At 40.1% G+C, this 17,134-nt stretch overlaps 1 long non-coding RNA gene across 17 annotated transcripts in view; it reads right to left on the reverse strand.

Moving 5' to 3' along the window:
• Positions 1 to 1,284: 1,284 nt before the first annotated feature.
• The window catches only part of LOC121010570 (uncharacterized), a 66,367-nt gene continuing 50,517 nt past the window's right edge, over positions 1,285 to 17,134 (reverse strand). For 9 of the 17 annotated variants that reach the window (XR_005781247.1, XR_005781252.1, XR_005781246.1 and 6 more), the window contains 4 exons: positions 13,183 to 13,356; positions 12,869 to 13,095; positions 10,557 to 10,724; positions 1,285 to 1,989 (listed from right to left, as the gene is read on the reverse strand). This is a non-coding gene — a long non-coding RNA (uncharacterized LOC121010570). The remainder of the gene's footprint in view (positions 1,990 to 10,556; positions 10,725 to 12,868; positions 13,096 to 13,182; positions 13,357 to 17,134) is intronic. The other 8 variants (XR_005781251.1, XR_005781242.1, XR_005781239.1 and 5 more) reach the window with 8 other exon arrangements.

Below are 17,134 nucleotides of genomic sequence, written 5' to 3' on the forward strand. Positions count from 1 at the left end.
TATCAGAATTATCTTATCATTGGACTTAAAAAAACATTTTAACGCATTATATTTCAGAAAGCTACAATCTTATGTCAGGTAAGTAGATAGACAAATGAGAATTTCTTGCATGCTAGAATTGCAGTTCAATCCTTTTGAAGTTTTTATGTTGGCTTCTTTTTTCTCTTTCCATCTAGACAATCCCTTATGCCCATATGTGTTTATGGCACAAATCTATTTGTGTATAATGTCTCCCTCTGCTCCACTGTCACCCCGCATATGTTAGACCACAATGCCTGTGTGCAGGAGGGATCTTTGTGAACTGGACTACAACTAGAAAGAACATTCACGCTGAGTCCAACAGGAAGGGGAAAAAAATAGCCATCATTTAAAAGGAAGCAATGATCTCTACACTGCATTTTATTTCTCTTTACCTGGAAAAATCTGAACAAAATTGGAAACAATGTTCTACAGACTTCTGGAGCTTGTTAAAAGGGAAAACCAAAGACATTTGTTAGTTAGTTCCTTTTTTTTTAATGTTTATTTATTTTTGAGAGAGACAGAGACAGAATGCGAGGGGGGGGGGGTGAGGCAGAGAGAGAGGGAGACACAGAATCTGAAGCAGGCTCCAGGCTCTGAGCTGTCAGCACAGAGCCCGATGTGAGGCTCAAACTCACAAGCTGTGAGATCATGACCTGAGCCCAAGTCAGACGCTCAACCAACTGAGCCACCCAGGGGCCCCAGTTAGTTCTTTTTTAATCACAGATATTACCCCGTTATCATTTGTTGCTGTGACTTAACATACTAAAAGAAAGAAATTCAAAACATTATAAAATAAGGTTTCAAAAAATTTTGGGGTGCCTGGGTGGCTCAGTTGGTTAAGTGTCTGGATCCTGACTGTGGCTCCGGTAATGATCTCATGGTTGGTGAGTTCAACCCCACTTTGGGCTCTGTGCTGACAGTGTGGAGCCTGCTTGGGATTCTCTGTCTCCCTCTCTCTCTGCCTCATCCCTGCTTGCACTCTTTCTGTCTCTCAAAAATAAATAAATAAACTTAACCAAAATAATTTTTTTTAATTAAAAATAAAAATAAAATCAAACTGGCCTCTCTTTTTCTGCATAAGAGAAGATGAGTCTTTCATGACACGGTTGGCAGCATGAAGCGTGGTGCATGTAGAAAAAAGAGCACCACGATAAACGTTCACAATACCGTTACCACGCTGTTGATCAGCTTGTAAGCTAATTTGAAGGGTAAAATGTGGGTCTGGGATTTATGCCTTGTATAAAAAATAATCAACTTTCATTATTTCTGTGAGTCATAGCATTTTAATTTTTTCTAATTAGATGTGATTACTATTCTTCCTCACAGCAGGATGGCAAAGAAGCGTAAAAAACACATACATAAGGGGGAAAATGACACAAAGGAAAACTAAGGACGTCGTTAGTAAATAAGAGAACTTTTTTGTTCTCAGGTGGCAGTGGCCATTCCCTTGGTGGGAAAAATGGACACTGTGACAAAGCATGGTGGGTAATTATTCTCTTTTTAAAATATTCTTTTGCAACATGTGGATCAAAGTCCAAGGACAGAAATCATTTCCAAGTGGAGAACAAAATAATGTCAGAGTTCACACATTTTGATTAGGGTTATTCAGCTGATCAGAATAAATTGCCATGTAAATATTACGAATCATGTAGTTTTTCACCAAATAGTCTTCTCTTTCTTCTATCTGTACCTTCTGGTAAATGGAAACCAGACCATTCTATAGAAATCAAAGAAGACACCTTCCAAATCCAAAAGAATCAAAGATGCGAAGTTCTAACTGCAACGTTGAGAAATGTTCCCCTAAAGATCCACCACAGAAGCAAAAGGTACATGAAAGATTCCAGATGCCCTCATTCTTCATTTAATGATGTGTTTTATCAAAATTATTTATTCACATAGAGAAATTCTTTACACATATGTTCTTTTGCGGGTGAGTTTGTCAAGGAGTACTTTCTTCCCATGTAGGTTCTGCAAAATCAGTTGTGAAAGTAGGTTAATTAGTAAAATTAGGTTCAGACAACACAAATGTAAGGAATTATTTCACAATTGCACAGTCTGCTTGTCATACAAATCATACAATTCTTTTGTGGAAAATGATCTGTTTTGATACTCGGATTAATTACTTAAGCTGTCTACACTGATCAAATCAACTGGAAAACGTTCATTTTAATTCTCTTCTTCCCTTTATGTTCTGCAGAGAACAGAAAAAGTCAATAAACCAAAATAGTTACGTTTTACTAATTAATTTTATAAAGACTCACCTTTTAAATGCTGTTTTATGCGGTTCAATCTGCATGACATGAAATTGGAAATTTTATACGAATATATTTCACAACATAAGAGAATAATCCCCCAGGTCATTATTTTATTCCCAAATTTATGGCTCCCAAACTCAGATAAATCCTGGACAAGCAACAAAGATTACCCAGATTACCAAAGTTTTCCTAATTGGCAATTCATAACTTCCAGCTGCTCTGAACAAAACCTATCACCCATTGAAATGTTGACATTTTCTGCCTCATTAAAATCTTCTGCAATATTCTGTGTGAATAGATTGTTCAATTAGCCATTATTTCTGAAGACATACAGAGAGGTGATAAATGATTAGGATGCCAAATACAATTTGTGGTGTCAAAGCAAGCCTATTTTTACTGTATACAGTATATTCATTATTAGACCACATTGGACTCAGATCGTGATGGTCAGGTAGAGTTTGTTATCCCATGGAACACGTTACATTTCGTACCTTAAAATGGAATTTTGTTATGGTTTTGGCTTTCCCTCCCATGAAATCATCATTCTTCTCTTTTACATATTTTCACAATTACTAAAGAATTTTAAGCATTTTTTTTCCAAGTAAGCTCTAGGCCCAACATGGGGCCTGCACTCACAACCCAACATCAAGAGTCTCATGCTTTCCTGACTGGGCCAGCCAGTCTCCCCCATGTTAAGGATCTTCTATAACCAAATTAGCAGATCTTCTTACAAATCCCTTGATAAAATTTTAGTGAGTTCAATATAATTTACTTTTATGTTGGGCAAAATCTGTACAATAATGAGTGACTGCATTTTTTGTGCACCCACCGTATGGATCTCATCACTGTAGAGATAGATGTGCATAAAAGATAAAGATCACTAATTAGTAATTTCTGGATTTGGGGTCTATGCTGTAAAATGTAAGAGAGAATTTCCCAGAATAAAAAAAGGAATTACACTTAATGGGAGTCTGACTCACACAACTCCAACCTGTTTTTTATCCATTAAAAAAAATTTCATTATATATCAAAATTAATAAAATCAACATAAAATTACATTTTGTAGAGAAGTATCTGTTTTCAGCTACCATAAAGTCACAGCCCTTGGCATGATGGTACATATGATACAAGGGTAAAATATGTCCACAATATTTAAGGTTTGTATAGGTAGGGTTTTTTTTTTTTTCTGATGACTAAAATACTACAATTGTTATACAGTCAGAGAGCGCATTAAGCCATAATATATTCCATATTTACATAGTATGTTTAGGGGCTCTAAGGATTTCTGACAGGGAGACTATTCCACATTTGCTAATGTTTTACTTCACTAACTTCTAATCTTATTTAAGAGCAACATAACTACAATAATTTTTGTAGTGATATGTATTTGTCACTTCTATTTTTTTCCACCAAATTCTTGGAGTTCCTTTAACCCATCCTCTTGGGGAGGGGTTAATGTAGGACTCTAAGGAAACAACATGCACGATATTACAATAAAAAGAATATTAAATCTAAATTACTGGGTTCAGGTGGTCTCTTCTTGAGTCTGGTTCTACTAATAAAGTCAAATAAGCCATAAGGATTCACCTTTCCTCAACATTTTCTTCATGGTATGTAACAGGAACATAATAATATTTCTTACAGGGGTGCATTGGTGGCTCACTTGGTTAAGCATCCATCTTCAGCTCAGGTCATGATCTCACAGTTCGTCGGTTCCAGCCCCGCATGGAGCTGCCAGCTCAGAGCCTGGAGCCTGCTTCAGATTCTGTGTGTGTGTCTCTCTCTCTCACTCTGCCCCTCCCCTGCTTGTGTGCGTGCTCTTTCAAAAATAAATAAGCATTTCTAATAAAATAAAATTAAAAAATAATATTTCTGGGGCTCCTGGGTGGCGCAGTCGGTTAAACGTCCGACTTCAGCCAGGTCACGATCTCGCAGTCCGTGAGTTCGAGCCCCGCGTCGGGCTCTGGGCTGATGGCTCAGAGCCTGGAGCCTGTTTCCGATTCTGTGTCTCCCTCTCTCTCTGCCCCTCCCCCGTTCATGCTCTGTCTCTCTCTGTCCCAAAAATAAATAAATGTTGAAAAAAAAATTAAAAAAAATAATAATATTTCTTACAACGCAATACAAATATAATTCTATTGACATGTAAAAATAAATTTTTGCTGGTACTTTTAGATGAAATCCATCTATTCCAGACAGAAGAGTATTTGTGCTTTACTCCATTCTAATGGCAACCAGTGTATTGTAACGGCATTTGGACATACCCGGATATTTAAAGGCGAGGCTAATTTTCATACGTGGCTTTAGAAAACCATTTCTTCATAACTTTCAGTACCAGATCACCTTCCACATGTTTTCATTACCTATGTTTAAGATCTAAGGTCATGACTATCAAAGCCAGTGCCTGGTTGCTATATTGTGTTCCCTTGATATTTCATCTACAAATAACCCACCTTTCTCCTTTCTACGGGTCTGTACTGTAAGGCAATGCAGCATAGAGTGTATTGAACTCCATGATACAACAGACTGCTCCACAAAGCCAAACCCTGAGTTCTCCTTATAAGGAAGTTCTCGCCCTGAACATTCCCTTTGCTATTAAACCTGGAAGTCCCAACCTCCGGTGCAGACGCTGATCAGCTTGCACAGAGTTATACTTTGGATTCAGGTAGCCATATTTTGGGAGGCCATCCCTGCTCTACCAATGTCTCATCTGGCATCTTCAAAACTTTACAGCTTTATTGAGGTATAATGGACACATAAAACACTGCATATATTTAAAGACCATAATTTGATTAGTTTTGACGTACGTATACACTCGTGAGATCATCACCACCCTTAGGATGAACGTTGTCTATCATACCCACAGTTTCTTTGAGCCCCTTTTCTATCAATCTTTACTGCCCTTCCATGACTCCCCCCAACCCCACCCCAGGCAACCAATGATCTGCTTTACATCACATGGACTAATTTTCATTCTCTAAAATTATATATAAGTGGAATCATATGATACGTAATCATTTTTGTAGGTAGGCACTTAGCTTCTTTCACACAACATAATTATTTAGAGACTCATTTATAATGTTGTGTATTTTAAAAGTTCACTGTTTTGGGGGTGCCTGGGTGGCTCAGTCATTTAAGCAACTGACTCTTGATTTCAGCTCAAGGCATGATCTCTGCGTTCGTGAGACTGAGCCGAGTCAGGCTCTGTGCTGACAGTGTGGAGCGTGCTCAAGATTCTCTCTTCCTCTCTCTCTGAGCTACCCCCCACCCCCACTCAGTCGTATGCTCTCCCTCTCTCTCTCTCTCAAAATTAATAAACATTTTTTAACTGTTGAAAAAAATAAAAGTTCACTCTTTTTAAATCATTGATTATTTTTCCATCATATGGATATACCACAAGGCATTTATCCATTTACCTCCTGATGGGTATATGGGTTGTTTCCAGTTTTTAGCTATTAAAAATTAAAGCTGCAGGGCGCCTGGGTGACTCAGTCAGTTAAGCGTCCAACTCTTGGTTTCGGCTCAGGTCACGAACTCATGGTTAATGAGTTTGAGCCTTGCATCAGGCAGCGTGCTGTTGGTACAGAGCCTTCTTGGGATTCTCTCTCTCCCTGTCTCTCTGCCCCTTCCCTGCTCTCTCTCTCTCTGTCCCTCTCCCAAAAATAAATAAATAAACTTAAATTTAAAAAAATTACAGTTCCTATGAACATTTATGCAAATCTTCATGCAGTCAAATGTTTTCATTTCTCTTGGATAAATGCTTAGGAGTAGAATATCTGTGTCATCTAGTAGGTATGCTTTTTGCTTTTCAAGAAATTGGCAAACTTTTTTCCAAAATGGTTCACCATTTACATCCCCATCTGGGTGTATGAGAATTTCAGTTCTTTCGGGTCATTACCCACTCTTAAAATAGTGTTTTAATATTAGGGATTCGGGGCGCCTGGGTGGCGCAGTCGGTTAAGCGTCCGACTTCAGCCAGGTCACGATCTCGCGGTCCATGAGTTCGAGCCCCGCGTCGGGCTCTGGGCTGATGGCTCAGAGCCTGGAGCCTGTTTCCGATTCTGTGTCTCCCTCTCTCTCTGCCCCTCCCCCGTTCATGCTCTGTCTCTCTCTGTCCCAAAAAATAAATAAACGTTGAAAAAAAAATTTAATATTAGGGATTCTAGAAGCTTTATATGAACAACTCTTTGGGGTTTTCATTTACATTTCCATAAAGAACTCTGAATATTGAGCAACCTATAAAGTATTAATATGATATCCATATATCTTCTTCAGTAAAGTAGTCAAATCTTTTAGCGATTTTTAAATTAGGTTTTTGTCATATTAATTTTGAATTGTAAGTGTTCTCTACATAGCCTAAATGTAAGCCCTTGGTCAAATACCTATTTTAAAAACATTTTTCCCAATGACTTATCTTTTTATTTCTGTAAAAGTGTCCTATAAAGAACAAATGTTTTAGTTTCAGTGAAGTTCTATTTAATCACTTTTTTCTACAGTTCATGCATTTGGTGTTCAGTGTAACATATCCTGGCCAAACCTAAGCCAATCTGGCCTTCTGTTACTTAATGTTAGTATGTCACATATTATCTTATCCTTTTACTTTTAGCCTATTTGTGCCTTTACACTTAAAATGTGTGTCTTGTAGGCAGACTGCATTTTAACTTTTAATTTTAATTTTAAAGACTTGCTTTTTAAATTTAATATATGGCTCTATGCCCTTTAATTGGACTGTCCAGCCATATGCATATTACATAGCTATTGATAGGATTGTGGTTAACGCGACTATCTTGCTTATTATTTTTTATGTGCCCCACTTACTTTTTGTTCCATTTTCTCTCCTGTTCAGTCTTCTTTGGATAAAATATTTTTATTATCCCATTTTATCTCCTTTATTGATCTAACAGCTATACCTTGTTGTGGACTTGTTTTTGTTTATTGGTTTGTTTTGGTTTTTTAGTGGATGCCTTGGAGATTGTACTGTATCTCTTTAACTTACCGTAGTCTACTTTCAATAAAAGGACCTTACCATGATACACTTACATTCCTCGTCTCCCAGCCTCTGCTCTCTTATAGTCAAGAGAACAAACACACTTCTGTGTACTTCTGCATACATTATAAATTCCAAAATTCAGCCCTGTTAATTTTATTTTATAATGTTTATTTCTGGGAGAGGACAGAAACTGAGTGTGAGCGGGGGAGGGGCAGAGAGAGAGGGAGACACAGAATCCGAAGCAGGCTCCAGGCTCCCAGCTGTCAGCCTGATGAGGGGCTGGAACCCATGAACCACAAGATCATGACCACAAGATCATGACCTGAGCAGAAGTCAGATGCCCAACCCACTGAACCATCCAGGCGCCCCTCAGCCTTGGTAATTTTAAACACTGCACTATATTGTAAAGAGATTTGTAAAATGAAACAAAAACACAGCTTTTATATCATTGTATCATTTCCAGTGCTAGTCCTTCCTTTATGTAAACTGGGATTTGTATCTGGTAACATTTTTCTTCTGTCCAAAGGATTACCTTTACCATTTTTAGAGTAAAAGTCTAACAGTAATTAACACGTTCAGCTTTTGTCTGTCTGAAGGAGGCTTTGTTTCTTCTTCCTTTTGAAAGATACTTTCACTGGACATAGAATTCTAGGTTGACATGTTTTTGTTTGTTTAAATATCTCAAAAAGGTTGCTGTATTTTTTTCTGGCTTCTGTTATGAAAAAATTGGCTCTTGTTCTTACCCTTGTGCTCTATACACAATGTATCTTTTCTTAAGTGTTTTTAAGATTTTCTCCTTGTGACCGGTTATAAACAATTTGAATAGAAATTTTATGGTGCACTTTCATTTTTGGTTTTATTTGTAGTAACAACTTGCTGAAATTTTTGGACCTCTGAGTTTATTATCTTTATCAACTTTAGAAAAATTCTGGCCACTGTTTTTTAACTAATAAACTTTATTTTGGGGAGAAGTTTTAGGTTCACGGCAAAACTGAGAAGCAAATGAAGAAACATCCCACATAGCCTCCTGTTCATTCCCCCACTATGGACTTGCCACACCAGATTGCTACATTTGTTGCAATCAGTGAATCCACATTGACACATGGTTATCATTCAAAGCTTGCTGTCAGAGTTTAATCTTGGTATCATACGTTCTATGGGTTTTCATTAGTATATAATGTCATGTATCCACCACTGTAGTATCACTCAAAATAGTTTCACTGCCCTAAAAATCCCCTTTGTTATGCTAGTTTATTCCTTCTTAGGATGGAACCACTGGTGACCACTCATCTTTTTACTGTCTCCACAATTTTACCTTTTCCAGAATACCATATAACTGGAATCATACAGTATGTAGCCTTTCAGAGTGACTTATTTTACTTAGAAATACACATTTAGTTTTTTTTCCCCATGACTGGCTTGATAGGTCATTTCTTTTTAGCTGAATAATAATCCATTGCCTGGAGGTACCACAGTTTATTTATGATTCATCTATTTTCCAGTTTGGGGAAATTGTAAATAAAGCTTCTATAAACATCTCTGTGCAGGGTTTTGTGTGGAAATAAGTTTTCGTTCATCTGGATAAACATCAGGGAGTGCAGTTGCTGGATTGTATGGTAAGAATATGTTCAGTTTTGTAAGAAACTGCCAAACTGTCTTCTAAAGTGTTTGTACCATTTTTTTCATTCCCACCAGAAGTGAATGAGAGTTTGCATTATTCCACATCCTCATCAGCATTTGTTGTTGCCATTTTGGGGGGTTCTAGCCATTGGTGGGTGTGCATGTTGAATGTCTTTTCATATGCTTACTTCCCATCTGTATATCTTCTTGGGGGAGGTGTCTGTTCATCTCCTTTGCCCATTTTTAAATCCGGTTGCTCAGTTTCTTAGAGTTGAGTTCTATGAGTTCTTTGTGTATTTTGAATAACAGTCCTTTATCAGTTGTGTCTTTTAGAGATGTTTTCTCCTAGTCTGTGGCTTGTCTTCTCATTCTTTAGAGCCATTATTTTTCAAATAGTTTTCCTGTACTAACCCCCTCTGTTTGGGGAATTCTCTGTTACATTTACCTTAAAACACCTGAAGTCATCCCAGAGCTGATATGGTTCACCTTTTATTTTTTAAGTTTCTTTGAATGCTTATTTTATTTTTGAGAGAGACAGAGCATGAGCAGGGAAGGGGCAGAAAGAGAGGGAGACACAGAATCTGAAGCAGGCTCCAGGCCCTGAGCTGTCAGCACAGAGCTGGATGCAGGGCTCGAACTCACAAACTGTGAGATCATGACCTGAGCCGAAGTCAGACACTTAACCGACTAAGCCACCCAGGTGCCCCATCTTTTGTTTATTTTTAAGTTTAGATGGTTTCTTTTCTTCTTTCATGTCCTCATATTCACTTATCTTTTCCTCAACAATGTGTGATCTGCAGTTAATCTACTATTAGTTTCCTCTAGTGTATTTTTCATCTCAGACTTTGTATTTTTTATCTAAAAGTTTGAGTAGCCCCTTTTTCATATCTTCCATATATTTCTTTCATATGGTCATTCTTTCCTCTACCTTCTTGAATATATGGAGTCTATTTATAATAAATCTTAATCTCTGTGCCTATTTTTATACTGTCTGTGTCATCTTTCTCTCTTTCTGTTAATTTTTCTCCTCATTACAGGCTGCCCTTCCTTGCTTCTTTGCCTGACAAGGAATTTTAGATGAGAGGCCAAACTTTGCAAATTTCATCTTATTGAGTGTTGGGTATTTTTCCATACCTTTAAATATTCTTGAGTTTTATCCCAAGGTGCAGCTAAGTTACTAATACACAGTTTAAACCTTTCAAGGTTCTACTTCAAGCTTTGTTGGGTGAAACCACAACAGCTTTTAGTCTAGAACCAACTCTGATGTCCACACAATATAGGGTTTCTCTAAGCTATCTAGAAAAACACAAGGCTTTCCTCGCCCTGTGCAAGCTTTATGAGTTGTTCAATCTTCCCTTTCCAGTAGCTCTTTCCCTGTCCTCAAATAGTCTCCTCAGATGCATGCACTGATCACTATCAGCTGAGGACTTAGGGTGAGCTGGGAGCCTTGAGATCTCCAGAGCTCGCTCTCTGTGCCCCTCTCATGTGGGGAGCAGCTCTCTCTTCTCCAATATTCTTCCCTGCAAATTTCAGCCACCTGGGCTTAACAAAATTTTGAAGTCTATCTCTCCTAACTCAGGGAGACTTCTGGACTCTATCTATCTTCCCCCTCCCTGTGCTATGGCATGGAAACTCTCTCTAGGAAGGAAGGTAGGACAATCATAGATACTTACCTTGTTTCTTTCTCCTCTATTGTGGATCAGTATCCTGTGCTCCCTGGTGTCCTGTTTCTGCAACCCATTGTTTGAATTATTTTTCTAGATTTGGTTATTTAACATGGATGGGCAAATGCAGTCTCCATTGCTCCACTGGGGACAGAAGCAGAATTCTGTCATTTTTTACTGTAATGTAAAAACAATCTCTGTTATTTATTTGCCCCTCATAACAAGGCTTGGCAGGGAGGCTGAAGGACACTAGAACAGCTCCTCAGACTTAGAGGAGCTTAGGGTCTTAGGAGCTTAGAAGACCTTAGGGTCTTCGGGTGGTCCCAGAAGCCAGAGTCTGCAGTTGTCCCAACACCAAAGATCCTGACCAAAAGCAGTCACTTGGGAGTGGTTCTCATCAAAAAGTGCTCACTCAGTCAACCTGCAGAACACTCAGCTAGTGCAGCTAACTCACTGGTGCTGTGAAATCAAGCAAGAGGAAATTGCTAAAAGTGGGGTTAGGATAGGCAGTGTGTTGGGGGAACAGACAGAGCAAAGCACACTGGCTTCCAGGCCAGGACGGCCACCAAGATAGCCTCCGGCACCCTCACTTCTGCTGAGAAAGGCTTTGCATGCCCAACATGAAGCCCAGCACCCACCTGCCTTTCCTGCTTCAGGAGGCACTAATTACCCTTTGCCTTCTCCCATCAGGATATAGAAACACTGGGCCTTGCTTGCCAGGACCATGTTGATATAGTACATCTTGTAGATGAGGAAAAACAGGACTGGAGGCTGTCTGCCTCTTTATCTGGTAACAAATCAAGAGCTGGTGCTGTCGTGACACACAGAGACTTATTTCTTTCATCACCATTGCATTCGTCTATTAATTACTTTTCAAATGATACATGTGAATTGTCCAAAATGCAAAGAAAGATAAAGCTTAACATTAGAGGCATCCTCAGACACACACACACACACACACACACACACACACACACACAGCTCAGATATTGTTCTATAGACTTCCTGTCTTACACTGGAATATGTATGGTCTCACAAATATATAGGTGTGTATTTCTGCGTGTGTGTGTGTACTTTTTGAATTTGTTCGCTCACCTTCCTTTCTATTTAAATAATTGCATAGTACAATATTCATTGATGGGCATAACAAAATATATCTAAACATTCCTCAATAATGAAATATTTCAGGTGTTGAAAAATTTTGAGCATCATCAAATTGTTCTATACCCCTTTAAATGTCAAATTATATCGGATAAAATTTTCTATGCATTTTTTGTTAGACTATGCAAACTTCTACCTTTTGGTTGCTAGGCTTTCAGCGTAGCACCGTGAGTTAATATTCATATATCCTGAAGAGGTGAGAGGGAGTGTGTGTGTGTGTATGTGTGTGTGTGTGTGTGTGTGTGTGTGACCACAGCTAGATCACTGCTACATGAGTTATTGCACATCTATGAGTTTTAGGCAGCTGCCGTCTCCTTAGCTGGCATAAGTTGTGGAGTTATAAAAGGCTTCACTCACCAAAATATCTCCTCTTGATTGGTCTGTCAGAAATTTCCAATTTTCCTGTCACTCCATAAAGACCTTCTAAAGGTGCTCTGCATTTTAACTAGACTAAAATAGACTTTTCTTGAGAAGAGTAACATTATCAGAGATTAGTCTCTCAAATTATTCCATTAGGACCCATTATCATTGCAAAGAATGCAGGGTCCTGAGGGGATGGGACTTAAGATAGACAAGCTGTGATTGGCAGCAGAAGGACTGAGGTGTATGGAGAGGATGTTGACATGTTAGGTGCAGATATGTGGTCAAGTGACCACGGCTTTCAGCCTGAGCATCAGTAGAAGGACTTCTCAAAATATCATCATGATTCATGTTCACAGCAGCATTGAAGGGCTATGTCCAGAGGCCATGTGCCACCTCTGTCTGCAGCAGTCTGGCCAGGAGAGGACTTGAGATAGAGAAGGTGAAGGAGTCCATTTTTATTCTTTTCTACATCCTCCCACAGTGCCTGTATCCTGGCTCTAGAAAGCAAACCGTTAAGGCTTTTCTCAACAGCTGGAGAGCCAAGCAACTCTCAAGAGGTGTTAGAACATACCATAACAGGGGCCCCTGGGTCCCTCCGTTGGCAAAGCTTCCGAGTCTTGACTTCGACTCAGGTCATGATCTCACGGTTTGTAAGTTTGAGGCCCACATCGGGCTCTGCACTGACAGTGCGAAGCCTGCTTGGGATTTTCTCTCTCCCTCTGCCCCTTCCCCACTTGCTCTCTATCTCTCTCTCTCTAAATAAAAGGTAATAATAATAATATAAACTTAGAACATACCAGAACATACACGGGTGGATGTGACGAGCAAATCTCCATCTTCCATTCAGACCAGGAGAATAGGGTCATTTGTGTCTTACAAAGCAAGTTCTGCTATTACACAAAGAATAGTTAGTAACGATAACACAATCTCAGAGCAACTTGGTCTCAGAAATGTTTATCAAATATGTTTTATGATCCTGAGTACACAATGAAAAAGTCCGATGCATGAATCGTTTCTCTTCCACCTAGAGAAGAAACACTAATGAAGCAGGGGTCAAATATTGATATGCCTGCAGTCACAAAACCCTAGACCCTTTCCCAGTTCATCTCACCAGTAATTTATTCGCCGCTGTCAACTGCAGAAAGGGCAAACTCCTCACCGCCGAGACCTTCCCTCTTTCCTCTCAAGTTCTTCTCGCAAAACTGTTCAGTATCTCTTATCTGGCGATTTGGCTGCGGAGTGCCCACACAAAACTTCCAGACTGGTGAGCCTGCACCGACATCCGCTTAATTTTGAGCAAAGAGTAAGAACAAATATTATGTGGCTATTTTGGCTTCTTACGGGGATCGTTGCTGTATGTTAATTCCACTATTCCATCCCTTACTAGGAATCAAAAGCGGACACAAGACAGAAAGGGAAGAGAGGCGGAAATAAAACAGAAAGGTTTTTCAGCTCACCATCTTAAGAGTCACTAGCACTATGTGCGAAACATTGTGGCGCAAGAAAGTTTAAAATTCTTAGCTAGAAAACAACTATGTTGAACTAGTTAATAGTTGTACTGTAGTGCCTGAGCACACATGCTGTGGAATCCGACTGGCCAAATTAACTGGCTCCACACCTCACCAGCTGGGCGACCTTGGCCAGTCACTTCACTTCTCCGTGCCTCGGCTGGCCAATCAGTAAAATGGGATGACAATAGTACCTCCCTCACAAGGATTGTGAAAATTAAATCATATAAGTAAAACCCATTAGAAATGGGTCAGACTCGGGGCGCCTGGGTGGCTCAGTTGGTTAAGCGTCCGACTTCGGCTCAGGTCATGATCTCACAGTTTGTGAGTTCGAGCCTCATGTCGGGCTCTGTGCTGACAGCTGGGAGCTTGGAGCCTGCTTCAGATTCTGTGTCTCCTTCTCTCTCTTCCCCTCCCTAACGTGTGCTCTGTCTCTCTATGTCTCTCAAAAAATAAATAAATGTAAAAAAATTTTTAAAAAAAGAAATGGGTCAGACTCATGGAAAGAGCTTTATAAATGGTAGCTGCTGCCATTATTATATTTATTATTATTATTATTATTATGATTATTATTATTGAGTCAGGAACTAAAAGGTGTGAAAACAATGAGAGAAACATAAAACATGGTCTCTGTTCCCAAGGACCTTCAATCCTGCGAGGAATAAAAGCCCCACTGAGGCAACAGTGAGGGAACAAAAGGGCCATCGTTTGTACTTCTCATGACCAGTTCAATAAAAGCTCCAGGAAGGGCAGGCTCAGCCTGACCCACCCCTGCAGTCATAGGATTCTTGGAAGGGCATGCCCACAATTCAGGCCTTGAAGAATTAACAGGATTTCAAAAGTTGCTCTAGGCTTGCCCTTGGACATGTGGTCCCCAGATGTGTTTTGTTTGGCTTATGCAGGACTTTTAATACATTTTAATTAGTTGCCAACATTTAAAATTAGATCATCCTCCACCCTGCTTCAGCCATTTAATTACCTGCCTGGTTCTTGTCATGAGTTGAGTTTGCAACCCCTAATCTATGGACTTAACACCCATTCTTATTGTCACGAGTAACTATAAGCTTTGGTAAACATATTAAAATGATTTATTTTCTTCATATAACTCTGCGCCATGCATAATAGCAAGGGTTCATAAAAGTTCTTTTCTTTTTAAAAGTAGTTCTTTCTTCTTAGAAATGGATTTCTAACCAGGCCAGCTTGGACCAGATTTCAGGAAGAATTATAAAATGCATTATGATTTCTTCAACTGCTTTGTCTCTATTGTTCCTTTTTTATTGGGCTATTGGATTAGAGCTTAATGAGCTATCTTTTACAGGCAAAGAAAGCATAGGACCTTGCAGTGCACGGGGAGAACCTATAACTCACTTGAAAACATTGATAACACGGCAAAAACTTCCTAAGAGACCAAGTCCTGATTTGACCTTGGTTGGAGCTAAAAGGGCTGCCAGGATGCATTTGGGAAAGGAAGGAGAAACACCAAAGCTTATGCCTACATGCTATTCTGACCACCTCCTATTCACCCTGTTGGTGAAGTAGGGATCCCAGGCCCTAAAAGGCATGAGATGGTCAAATGCACAGTCCCCAGTAATGGCAGTGGGTCACTTACAATACTCCCAGCCTGGGGGAGGAGGGCACTACACGGCATGCAAGGCCCACATGGGAGTTGCATGCAAGGCCCACATGGCAAGATGAACCAGCAGGGGCCATGAGACGTAGGCTCTGTAGTGGCAAGAGTGGGAGGTGACCCCTGGTCCCTACTAAGGATGGAATTGTCTTGGTAATTTTGCTAGCCTACAGAAAAGTGAAACTATTAGGTTGAAGTCCAGGTGGGGGACAGTGAGGCCAGATGATAGGGAACTACCCAGTGTGAGATTTCTCACTTGTTAGGGACAGACCTGAGGAAAGCAGGGAACTCCCAGTGAGGCTCTGGGGGGGCGGGGCCGGGGAAGGCTCAGAGACATCAAAGCAATGCATGGAATTTCAGGCTTTCCAATGTGCATGAGAACATTTAAAAATATTTATTCTGGGGGCGCCTGGGTGGCGCAGTCGGTTAAGCGTCCGACTTCAGCCAGGTCACGATCTTGCGGTCCGTGAGTTCGAGCCCCGCATCAGGCTCTGGGCTGATGGCTCAGAGCCTGGAGCCTGTTTCCGATTCTCTGTCTCCCTCTCTCTCTGACCCTCCCCCGTTCATGCTCTGTCTCTCCCTGTCCCAAAAATAAATAAAAACATTGAAAAAAAATATTTATTCTGATGGTTTTAATTTTTTTTTTACATTTATTTACTTTTGAGAGAGCTCACGAGTGGAAGAAGGACAGAGAGAGGGAGACTGAGGATCTGAAGCAGGCTCCGTGTGCTGTCAGCACAGAGCCCAATGCAGGGCTCACACTCACAAACCATGAGATCATGACCTGAGTCAAAATCAAGAGTTGGCCACTTAAGTGACTGAGCCACCCAAGTGCCCCTATCTTGATATTTTAAAATCATGTACAGAACAGTATAAGTTTCTAACTAGTGGTTTTCATGCACAGATTATATTTCTTTTTTTTTTTTTACGTGTATTTATTTTTGAGAGACAGAGACCGAGCATGAGCGGGGGAGGGGCAGAGAGCGAGGCAGACACAGAATCCAAAGCAGGCTCCAGGCTCCAGGCTCTGAGCTGTCAGCACAGAGCCCAGTGCTGGACTTGAACTCATGAACTGCAAGATCATGACCTGAGCTGAAGTCAGACGCTTAACTGACTGAGCCACCCAGGTGCCCTGTGACTATATCTCTTTTAGTATCAAGGTGTTGGATCTCAAACACACTTTTTTGATGGGCTATCATACACAGCTCTTTCCCTGTTTACAATATTGTAATATGAATGCATCCTTTGTATAATTGTGTATCAGATCAAGTCAGACCATGCCTCATCAGGGCTTCTCTTTTATTTTTCCCACAGGCCACGCTGGGTAAGTTCAAAGATACAGGTTCCACAGCCCAAACCTCCATTTTCAATCATTGTTCGTTATAATTCCTTACAACATTTCCTTCAAAATCATCTTGGTTTCACTACTTTAAAATTGCCTTTTTATGATCTACAGAAGATGATTCACACTCACATCATGGCTACCTGAAAATCTGACATTCTCCACAGAGAAGTAACACATGTCCTCCATGCCTGCCCAGAGGGAAAAATATAAAGGAATACAGCATTCCCTTCACTGAGAGATTTGGGGGGCTTTTTTCCAGTATGTCTTTTGAAAAATTGGCCAAGCCTTTGTCAGTTGTCTTTTTAGTCTTAAATGCTGTTAATGGTATAATGCCAGTCACATATCCCTGTCAGATCTGAGGCAATTCATTGTATCGAAAAATCCTTTTTCTATCCTATTTTACCGTAACATGCTTCAACTTGGCTATCTTTCCTTACTGTCTGACAGATGTATGTACTTTCTTCTCTGAAGTAATGTGAGTCCGAGGATATGCCTCTGCCTCTTCACTGTGAAGTATGAGGCCTACCTTCCTCCCTGTCTCTCGTTTCTAGTGACTTCCTTGATCGTCAGCTTGTCAGTCCTG

The sequence above is a fragment of the Herpailurus yagouaroundi genome, unplaced genomic scaffold, assembly GCF_014898765.1.
Source record: "Herpailurus yagouaroundi ecotype Mexico unplaced genomic scaffold, PumYag 192, whole genome shotgun sequence".
NCBI lineage: Eukaryota > Metazoa > Chordata > Mammalia > Carnivora > Felidae > Herpailurus > Herpailurus yagouaroundi.